Source organism: Prosopis cineraria, unplaced genomic scaffold (assembly GCF_029017545.1).
Source record: "Prosopis cineraria cultivar Desert tree isolate PC_DT_omini unplaced genomic scaffold, ASM2901754v1 PC6, whole genome shotgun sequence".
Classification (NCBI taxonomy): Eukaryota; Viridiplantae; Streptophyta; class Magnoliopsida; order Fabales; family Fabaceae; genus Prosopis; species Prosopis cineraria.
Window position 1 is genome coordinate 22524185 of NW_026555337.1, and position 12510 is coordinate 22536694.

At 27.9% G+C, this 12510-nt stretch overlaps 1 pseudogene; it reads left to right on the forward strand.

Annotated features, from left to right (window-relative positions):
• Positions 1–7458: 7458 nt before the first annotated feature.
• Positions 7459–12153, forward strand: LOC129314004 (receptor kinase-like protein Xa21; annotated as a pseudogene).
• Positions 12154–12510: the final 357 nt, after the last annotated feature.

A 12510-nucleotide genomic window follows, 5' to 3' on the forward strand; every position in this document is an offset into this window, starting at 1 on the left:
ACAATTCTTTAAAAATAAAAATAAGTACCTAGTTCTTGGCCAAAAAAAATTTCTTTTCCAATAATTTTAGAAATGCTGGTTAGGATGTCTTGTGGAGCATTTTGTTTGTTTGGAACAGATGAAGCTCCATTTAGAGTGACGAAAATGGATTTGCCTTTATGAATTTCCACATTAATCCAAAAATTAATATTTTAAAGTGCATGTGGAATATTTTGGAAAATAGTTTAAAAATATTGCATATTTAAATAGTTGTTTTGGGCCAATACATATTTAAATAGTTAAGTATACATGATTTTCAATTAGGACATGATATTATTTTTAACAGTGCTTAAATTAATTTTAAAACTTTTTAAATTAGAATTTTTATTTAAAATTAATTTCAAAATTAAATACAAATAAGTTTAATTAAGCATAGGGTAAGTTATACTTTAAAAAATTTATGAATTTTGGAGCTTTATAAAAATTTTATAATAGTAAATTAGAATGGTCTCTATAATTTTAGAATTTAAATCTGAAAATTTTTAACTCTATAAAGAAAGGTGCAATTCAAATCATCAGGATTGGAATTTTTGTTTTAATGAATCGCATGGGGATGGGGATGGGGATGGGGATGGGTTGGTAAAGTTTTGTCCGATATATATATATATATATATATTTTAAACTTTTATATGTTTTACTTCAATTTTTATATGATCTGAAAATATTGCTACCCAAGCCCTTATACACTTTTTTACTCTTTCATATTTCTTTATATATTTTATTGAGCTTCCTAGACATTTTTTAAGTCCTTCAATATTTTTTTGTATCTTTTAGTTATGTTTTCATTTTTTGGATAAATAATTATCTATTTCCTTTCTCCAAAAGACATTTTTCATTAGTTTAATTTTTTTATGTATTGTCAATATAACAACATATGTTTCTGATATGATATACATCATATGAAGTATAATAAAATAATTGTGAGGAACCTGTGTGGACCATCATCGTTTAATCTTAAATATTTTTGAATCTATATGAAGCTCAATAAAATATATATTGAAACATTAAAGACTATATATATAACCCAAAAGACCGTTCTTTTCTTTTTGTTAGATAATTACGTGTTGAAAAAAAATAAGTATACTATTACAAAAATTAGTATCCAGCTTGTATGTCATATAGGAAAAATAACTATTTTTTGATTATCTATTTAGTTTTTTTTTTTTGGCTACATGTAGCTTATGATATTATATTAAGTGTGTGTAACATTGAATGCACATAGAACCAAAAAAGGGGGGAAAATTAAAAAAAATTGTGTGCAATTGGCACTGTAGGAGGGGATCAACTTCCACGTGTCATGGGTTATATTTTTATTTTGAACATTTAGACAGTAACCAACAAATTATAAGTATATGACTATTTTTTTTCCTTGTCACATTTTTTGTGAATAACAATTGCAAACATCATATTTTTGTAAGCACATTCCATGAAATATTTTATAAGAAATGGAGGATTTTTTAAATTAAATAAAAACATTATAAACTTGAAAGATGATGCCTTGCGCTGTGCATTGGCCTCAATCATCTCATAAAGTTACATTGTATCATTTTAACACGTTACATGAAACTTTAAAATTACAAAATCTATCTCTGCTTATAAAATCATCTCATATACTTGGGCATAAATTAATTTTTTTATTAAATATCTACATGCATTGGAAACTTTATTTTGCTTAACTAAAAACAGTTCGATCTTGGTCACAATAACTTGCAAGCTATACTGTTAACTGATTTTATTTTGGTGCCATCCATCAATTTTTTTTTGTCTTTTGAAACTTTGGTAAATATGAATAAATGCTAATAGCTATTTGGTCAAAATATAGTTAATTATTTGTAATATTAAAGTTGGAACATATCCATTTTGATAAAAAAATTAATACTTATCACTCCCACAATAGTAATAAATTTGGAGTATTTTGGGTCAAACCCAGAGAAAGATAGTGATATTTGTTATTTATAAAAATAAATAAGAGTTTTGAAAATATTTTAATAACTGATTAAATAACACAAATAAATAAGGAAATGATAAAAGCGAAAAACTAACCCATTAAAAAGTGTCAGTGATTAGGATTCACCTACCAGGATGAATTACTCTAATCTAGTTATTTATTTCCTTTCTTTTATAGCCACAACTATTTCTAAGGCATTGTAATTACTTTCCAGTTTATTAGGATACATTTAATTAGAGTTAGATTTTGCTCCCACTAAACTCTACTCTCTAACTAAACCATAAAGTATGATCTAAGTCACCACCAACTCTTAATTTTTTTTTCTAATTTAATTATTGATGTCTGTCTCTCTAGGTCTTTGTAAGTCTTTCACCTTCTAATTCATTTAGATAAAAGATATAAAAAGAATCTAAAGAGGATGAAAAGATAGAAAGCTCCCAACTCAAAAGAACTCATTTGGACTCTGTGATATGCCTCCTAGCTTTCAGATATGAGATTGGATGACTTTGAGAGGTTTATTTATAATAAATTTGTCCTCCTTAGACTTAGAATCCATCCAGATCACATCTTATCATATCTGATTTGCTGATATCCTATTTAAAATATATTAAAATATTTAATTTCTACTTCTATGTACATGCGTGTGGTCGAGCAACTTTTATAGCATTTGTCTGCAATCGGATGTGTTCAAGAAATTTAGAATCACCATAGTGAGTTATGTCAGCGACCAAAGACAACGTTCATTGGCTTGTCCGCGACCAGAGGTGTCTTTGTGGCCTGATTTCTTGGTCTTTGTCTCTAGGCTTCATATTTTAAGCCCTTTTTCATGCTATTTTGTTTCTTTTCCCTGGAACACATTAATCAGTCAAAATAAGAGCAAAAATCATATATAAATCTACGTAAATACCCACTTATCAAATATCTATATCAATACTAAAATTTAAAGTGTTCATTTCAATTGTTCATTTAGAGTTATAAATGAGAATCTGAAATGGAGAATATAAAACTTCAAGTCTTATAATTTTATGAAGGTTAAAAAATAAAATTCTATAGTAATACCAAATTTAATTTTAATACGATTAAATGCTATCATTATATATTAGTGTTGTGTGTAAAAGTAAACTTTTCTTTTTGGTAAAATTAGACTTTATTTCTCTATAATCTTTTTGTTTGGGATTAACTCTTTAGTTTATGTTCGTTTAACATGGAACATGATATGATTAGCTTATTATTAGTTCTGCAAGTAAATAATATAATAAAAAATAATTGTTTGATGATCTTTAATATATCAAATTTATTGAGGAGCTTCAGCACAAGTGGAAGTGTTACTGTCACATTTTTTTATTATACATAATCACACGTAATTCTGCTAACTCTACTACTTAATTATTACAGTACGAATAATTCAGGATATATTTAATATATATGATAATTAAGTTTTGCATAAAGTTAATTCAGGTAACTTTTAAAATTTTGCAGTAAATTGCGTTTACTCTTCCCTCTTTACCCTTTTGTCTATTTATTTCTCCCCACTATTGACCTCTCTGCTTCGCCATAAGGGAGGAATCAAAACCATGGGAAGATATTAAAATAATTATTTTCTGTTCTGCCTCTTTTATCATTTTTCCATGCATTTTATTGAAGACATATTAAGATAATTATTTTGATACCTTTTATTTTAATATTTAAAAAGGGATAATATTATAATACTTGAAAATAATTAATTATATGCACGCAAATATATGTGTTATATGGAAAAAATATATATTTAACTTTATATATTTAAGGGGTTTATTTCTGATTAAATCAATATATGTGGACTTTTTTATAATTTAATATTTTATATTTTATCAACTTATTTTAGCTTTTTATAATTTAATATTTAGTAATTTATTAATTAAGTTTATATTTTTATAATTTATAAATAATACTTAGTTGTACATAGGCTCTTTTTGTGAAATTATAATTTAAAGTTTAACATTTTTTCTTGAAAATATCAAATCAAAATATAAAATATTTATCATAAACTTAATATCGTTTTTGGTCATTATACACCTAAACTTGCTTTGAAATTTTATCATTCAAACAAGTTTATGTTTGTCAGATTGACTTTTAAAGAAAAAAAAATATCCAAACATAAATTAGTTGATGTGGCTGATTTTTATCCTAAGTTCTGTTTGCAAACCTCAATTTATTCTAACTTTAATTTTACAATTTCTAATCCAAACACACCCTAAGTATTATTATAAATCACATCTCCTTCTTTTATTCTATTTCTTATTTATTTTTATTTTCCTTTTTCTTTATCAAATTGCAGGAGACATTCCAATAGAGATTGGCCATCTTCAAAAGCTAAAAATTCTATATTTGGATACTAATATGCTATCTGGCCACATACCATCAAATATCTTTAATATATCAGAGTTGCAAGAAATTGATTTAAGCTGGAATAATTTGTTAGGAAGTATTCCCTCAAATATATGTCATGGAATTCCAAATTTGCAAATGCTAAATCTTCAAGACAATGAATTATCAGGAGCCCTGCCATCTAATTGGATACAATGCAAAGAGCTCAAAGACTTACAATTAGAACAGAACTCTTTCACAGTTTGTGCTGCCCCACTATTTTAAATCTGCAGCTTTAATTTCTATGCAAATACATTTTAATTGCACATTAATGATTTGGGATTGGTCAACGCTGGAGAAGAAAAATAGAAAATCTATTTTTTTATATTTTCATTTAAATTAAATTATATTTTTATATTTTTATATTCTCAATCTCTCCATCTTACATTCCTTTGTCCTTGTCGTGCAACTCCGTTTTCATTTTGCAGATCATCATTTTTTTTTTTAATACTGTCAGGATTCTCTTTCCGTTGTTGCTTGTTTGGAAAGCCAATTTTTAATTCATTTCATTTAATATAGGACACTTTACGATTGGCTTTGTTTTTGTTCTGCAAGTAATAATCTAAGGAAAAAAAGTAATTTTGTTATGATATTTAATATGTAATATTTATTGAAGAGGTTCAGCACAAGTGAAAAGTGTTACTACCACATTTTTTTCCTTTTCACATGACTTTTTATATGAGTATGTATTTTTATTATGACTATGAAAGCTTGTATAATAAATTTTGGATTTTTCAGGATCATAAAAATGTAAAAATTTTATTTTTTATTTCCAAATATATATTTTTATTTTTATTTTAAATGTAAAAGGTAGTTGACTAATGCATGCCAATTAAGAAAATTAGGTAAGTTAATTATTTGTAAAACATATATGCTAGTTTTCCTAAAATACCTATCATTTTAATCATTTACATTATATTGGAGTATTGTTAGTATAGTTTATAGATTATATAAGAATCTAACTATGAGGGATTAAGGGTGATATGAAAGAATATAATAAATTATGAGAGACAATTGTGGATCAGATAACCAAAAATTGTGTTTGGAATTTGCAAGACTTTGCTCATCATAGTACAAGTATTACTCATTTTACCTCAATATTTTGGGCTGAAAAATAGAGATAAGCATATACCCCCTCCATTAAAACATGCAAGGCATTTTTAATATTTCAAGTTGTAATATATATTTTTCAAAATGCCCAAAATAAATAAATCACTTTATATTTACTTTAAAGTAATGAAACACCCTATTAAATAACAAGTCTGGAAATACAGATATTGAGTACTAATAATTTGTCCGGCCACATACCAAGAGAAATTGGGAGTTTGGAGTTCCAAGAGTTAGATCTCACCGTGAATAATTTACAAGGTACCTTCATCAAAACATAATATCAATATTTTAACTTTTTAAATGAATTTATCAGCATCATTAGAAAAATTTGTCTTTTTTTCTTTTTTGTCCTTCTCAATTGGGTGTTTTAATCATATCACAAGTAGTAATCCGAAGAAAATGGGTGATCTTGTAAATTTAAAAATATGAAGCCATTCACATCACAACCCTCATCATTTTCTTTGTCTTGGTTTCTGTATTCTAATGTTCTTGACAGCAACGTGAAAGCCCTTATTTACATTTATATCTTCACCATCTTTAATTGTTGTGCTCTATAGCCCTCAACTACACATTCATATTTGTGGCTCACATGCACAAGAATTGTGTTGCGAAATTTGCAAAACCTTAGTGTCCATCAAATAGAAGTATTACTCTATGTAATCACATCAATCTTCTTGGCTAAAAAACAAGAGTAGGCATATAATTAATATTGTTCTATTGATTTCATGAAGATTTGCCTCTCCAACTTCACACTCTTTTCTTTTGAATATCTCAATATTTTTTTCTTCTTATTTTGGTCTCAATTCCATGAAGATTTTCCTTTTAATTATCAACATAAAAAGATGAGAGATGTTGAATTAACATATTATGGATTGTCTATGTCTTTGTAGCTCTATCTCAACTTAACATTTTCGTTATCTTCTTTTGTTGACTTCTTTTCTTCCACATCATCACTTTTGTAATACCGCCAGATTTCTCTTTTTTCCATTGCTTATTTGGAATAAAGTCAAATTTTGAGGGGAAATATAAGAAAAATAATTGTTAAACAAATGTGTGACTAATTATTACCATAATTGTTAATTAATTGAGATTAAGAAAGTATTTTTAGCCGCACATAAAAACAAGTTGAAGTTTACTAGTTATCACTTTTGTTGTTCCGTTAAATATGTATGATTTTGAAAAATTATTTTCATCTTAATTAAAAATGTGAATTTTCAATGCGTATTTTGGCTGACAATGTAGGGTTTATTTACATTCCAAAGGCAAATAACCAAAATTTAAAAATACAAGTGACATATTTTGATATATAATTTCTTGTGCTAATAAAGTTTCTAACAGTCTCTAATTGCCAACTCTGCACACCAGAAATTGTTAAAATATAATTTTATTTGAAATGGAGGTAAATACCAAAAGAAAATAAATTTTTGCAACTTCATTAGAGTCCAAGAGCGTTATAATTTTTCTCTCCTTTTTTTTTTTGCATCCTTAAAAGCTATGCTTTGATTCATCACAATAAATTTTGGTTTTTTTAATGGTTATCATGCTCATTGTACAATAACTTAGGTTTACTGTTTTTATTTGATCCAAAGCTATCTGTCACTTTACTGCAATTAGCTCCACTAGTTCATTGCAGCTGTAAATTGACTTCAAAATTGTAAATTGAGGAGGAATAAGAAGTTTTTCATTGTTCACAATAAATTTGATGGGAGTCTTTTTGATATCACATTGCAGGAGACATTCCTAATGAGATTGGTAATCTTAAAAGCCTAAGAATTCTATATTTAGATGACAATCAGTTTTTTGGCCAAATACCGTTAACTATCTTCAATATATCTGAGTTACAAAATATTGATCTAAGTTGGAATAATTTGTGGGGAGGCATTCCTTCAAATATATGTCATGGGCTTTCAAAATTACAAATTTTGTCTCTTGGAAACAACAAATTATTTGGAGCTATGCCATCTAGTTGGATACAATGCAAGCAGCTCAAGGAGTTACAATTAGAAGAAAACACGTTCACAGGTGTGTACCATCCAATACATCAAATCTCTAAATTTAATCAAAGCATATATATTTTGATTGCAATTTTGTGCAATAATATCAATGCAGACCATAGAATGCATTGGAATTCCATATCTCTTATTTTTATCAAAATGAAAATCCTCCATGACAAAATAAAATATATTTATAAAAAATAAAAAAATCTCAGGAGAATATATTAGACCTGTTTTGGCAAAAAATATATAAAGTAACAAGCTTACTTTTATCTTTATGGTTCATTGCTTGGCCGTGAACCACTTGGGCATAAGTTCAAATATCTGGTAGGACAAAAATATATAAAATAAAATAAAAAATTTGATATTTCATTTTAGTAGGTATAAAATTAATTTGTATAATTTTTAAATCTCAATTGTCTAAAAATTATTGCGGCCAATCCGCCCCAGTTCCATCTTCCACTATAATGTATGACAATGATATACTAAATAAAACACCTGTGATAAAAAAAAAACAAAGAAAAAAAACTATCTGCTTGTAGATTGTAGCCTCGCAAATGAACCTCAATAATATACCCGTACAAAATTATTTTCAATATATTTAATTTTTAGTTCTAATTTTTTATTTTCATTTTACTTTATAGTCTAATGGAAAATCAAACTCTTTGATACATATTATTTTCTTTATTTTCTCCACATTACCAAGTAGTGTTAACTAGTTGCACAGGAGAAGCCTTATTCTATCTAGATTCCTGAGCCATGAGCACGGGTCACCCATTTCTCTTCTATAGAATACTCCCTCTAGACCATAATATATGGCATTTTCTAGAAACCTTGCTTGATCCAAATTTAGGGCATTCTATAATATATATATATATATATATATTCAATTATACACTTACTTCATTACATTCCACCTAAGTAATTAATAAGGATGTTTTGAATAAGTCAAATGTTATATTTATTCCACTCAAGCACAAATTAGTAATTGTAAAAATGTGAATTTTTTTTACAATCAATATTTTAACCTTTTTTTTGAAAAATGTAAATCAGTTAACAATGACTTATATTGTGGTCTAGTGGGAGTATATGATTCTAATTTGAACTGCTGAATTTTTGGACAATATCTATCATATTATTGAAGGTGATTACTCCTCTTAGAGGATGCCCTAAAGTAGCCATTGGTTATACTTTTTTTGGATAAACCCATTAATTGGTTATATTTTAATTAACAATTTTCAGTTATATCTGTATATATATATATATAGTCAATCATCTCCACAAAGTTCCACATGCCATCAGTTTTATCTAGCCATTTCATGAAATTCCAGGACCATAAAAGCTATCACCTTGCAGTGTTATGTACCTTCACTTTTATTATACCTTATTAAATTTTAAATTTACAAAATAACTTTCAAATAACATAAAAAGTATTCAAAACCTACAGTTCATTTTTCATTCAATATAACATTTAATTTTTTAACCCCCACAGCAAATGTTATTGTTGTAGGAGATCTACCAGGAGACATTGGAAACTTAACTATGCTTCAAGTGTTAAATCTTGGTTACAATAACTTAAAAGGTACGTTAAATTATAAGTGCTGATCATGTTTCTGTTAATAAGAAATTCTACGCATAAGCAATCATAGTAGTCTTAGTTTTGGTTTCCCTCGGTATCATATTTAAATTTTAATGAGCTTTCTACCTATAAATTAGGAGGAAATAGAAACTTCACTATGCTTCAACATATATATAAACCGAAAGGTAAAATCTAGGTTGATAACATTTGCGAACACCCAACATTAAAGCAAACATCATTGGTATATGAAGTCAGTTACACAAACTTTGTCATTATTTTTATTGTTAACTTCACTAAAACTTCAGTTGCTATTTTGCTTCTAGATTTAATACACATGTAGAAATAAGAAATCTTTGTTAGCTTGACATGTTATGCTTGTCACTAGACAAATCTAGTAGAGATCTATGCTTGCAAAATATTTTTAACATATCAAGTTTGAAAAGTTATGTTATGATCTCATTAACAATTTGTTATCAGGTAGTCTTCCATCAAATTATGGGAATCTCACTAATTTATATAAACTATCTTTAGAAGAAAACATTTTGACTGGAACAATTCCAATAACAATTAGTAGCTTACAAGATCTTCAATATTTGAGTCTTGAAGGCAATAACCTACATGGTGCAATCATTGAAGAGCTTTGTGGAATCCCAAGACTTGCCTATTTATATCTAAGTGGGAACAAGTTTTCTGGATCAATACCATATTGCTTAGGAAATGTTACCTCCTTACGAGAACTTCACATGGACACTAATAAGTTAACTTCAGAGATACCCTCTTCTTTTTGGAATTTGAAGGACATATTGATCATGAACTTGTCTTCCAATAGTTTAGTTGGAAATCTTTCATTCAATATTGGATCCTTAAAAGCTCTTATGTCATTGGACTTGTCAAGAAATCATATTTCAGGCATCATTCCTTCAACCATGGGTGGTTTGCGGACGTTGCAAATTCTTTCCTTAGCACATAACAATTTGCAAGGAAATATTCCTGAATCCTTTGGAAATATTAAAAGTTTAATGAATTTGGACCTTTCCCACAATAATTTATCTGGTGAGATTCCTATATCTTTGGAGTCACTTGTTGATCTAAAATATATCAATCTCTCATTTAACAAACTACGAGGAGGGATTCCAAGTGGAGGTGTTTTTAAAAATTTGACTGCTGAATCTTTCTTGATGAATGAAGCTCTTTGTGGTAAACAAGAACTAAAAGTACCCCCTTGTAGAAAAGGAAAAGGTCACTAGAAAAATCACTTTTATTCAAGTGCACATTACCCATATTTGTGTCAATAATTTTGATTGTTTTTGGCATTCTCCTTTTAAGGCAAAGACAGCCAAATTCAAGGGATCATTTAGAAATGGATTCATCAATTTTAGGAGTGCCAAGGAGGATTTCATATTTTGAAATTCTAGAGGCAACTAATGGATTTGATGAGAGTAACTTTCTTGGAAATGGGAGTCATGGTGATGTGTTCAAAGGAAAGCTTTTGAATGGGATGATGGTTGCGATTAAAGTATTTAATTTTGATTCTGAAAAAATGTCAAGGAGCTTTGAAGTGGAATGCAACACAATGCGTAATGTGCGTCATTATAATTTGGTGAAGATCATAAGTAGTTGTTCCAATGTTGATTTCAAATGTTTGATAATGGAGTTCATGCCCAAAGGGAGCCTTGAAAAATGGTTATATTCTCATAACTATTGTTTGGATTTCCTACAAAGGCTGAATGTAATGATAAATGTAGCATCTGCTTTGGAATATCTCCATCATGGCTTGTCAACACCAATAGTTCATTGTGATTTGAAGCCAAGTAACATTTTGTTAGATGGTGATATGGTTGCTCATGTGAGTGACTTTGGGATTTCCAAACTTTTAGATGAAGGGCAATCTAAAACACATACAGAGACGATACCTACGATTGGATATATTGCACCTGGTAATTATTCTAAACCCAACTTCATCTTGTTCTTTTTGTATTTGTATTTTGAGATTGCTTTCCATTCTTAATTTCTTTTTAGATTACATTGGAATCACCTTAATAAATGATACATATGAAATCTTTCATACTCAATCACTTATTATTTAATATCATAGAAAATTAATATATAAAATATTCATTACTTTTTATGAGCAATACTACAACTGTGTCAACAAAGCATTAGATCTTCCCGATTTAGTGCCTATAGATAAGAAGTTTGATTGATGATTCACATGGCATTGAAGTCATCTATCACATAAATACTTGAAACCATTTCTCTCAAATTCTTCTATGGTATTCTCAAATATATATATATATATTCTAATTTTTATTTGAGGAAGGTTCTTGTATAAAATAATCAACCCAAAGAGATTTCTAATTTTTAATTATTTTTATTGTATGTATATGATATCTGAGAGAGGGATGCAAATCATGTACTATGGCTTGTCTTTTACTCTAGCATGAACACATAAATTCATAGAAAAATCCAATTGCATTTGCGGAAGTTATTTATTTATTTTTTTGCTGGATCTAAAAACAATTCTTTCAAGTATTGCCTTATTGTAATGATGTATAAAAGATAATAGTGTAATGATCACGACATATAAATTATTGGTTTTTGAACCATTTATCTTAATTGACAAATTAAAATGTTTATTTTTAATTTATTCTAGTTTGTAAATTTTGATTGAGAGAGAAATTGATTTATTATGTGCTTGAATCCAATTCTATGCAGAATATGGAGCTACTGGAGTTGTTTCAACAAAAGTAGATGTGTATAGCTATGGAATTATATTAATAGAAGTGTTCACAAGAAAAAAACCAACAGAAGACATGTTTGCCTCAAGATTGAACTTGAAGAGTTGGGTGAGTGATTCAATACCACATGAAATAATTAATGTCATAGATTCCAATTTATTGCAGGGAGATGAACAATATATTGGTGATATATTGACCTCTACATCCTGCATTTTGGAATTGGCATTAAATTGTTGTATTGATTTTCCTGAAATGCGAAGCAATATGACAAATGTTGTAGTATCATTAAACAAGATCAAGAACTTGATTATGCAAAGGCAAAATCGTCGACATCGTTAAATAAGTATTACTCTGTTTTCAATTTATGTTGTATATTTTCCTTTAGAAACATGCTTGGCACATTAGTTGTATGATGAATGCATATTTGTAATAATTGTTATTTGACATGGTTGATGAGCTTTTGTGAGCAATGAAGGAGTGTGTACATTTTTTAAATTTTTTATTTAAGAAACGCAATGTTGTAATGGCAAGTGTTCAACAAAATATCATGCATTTTGATGATTTTTGATAACTTTGCTTGCCAAGGTTGCTAGAATGGGCGGACATGGGGGGCAGAAAATGGTAAGAAAAGTAAATAAATTTTAGTACTATATTTTTAATCTTGTTTGTCATTTTAATTTTGATCCGTGGATAAAT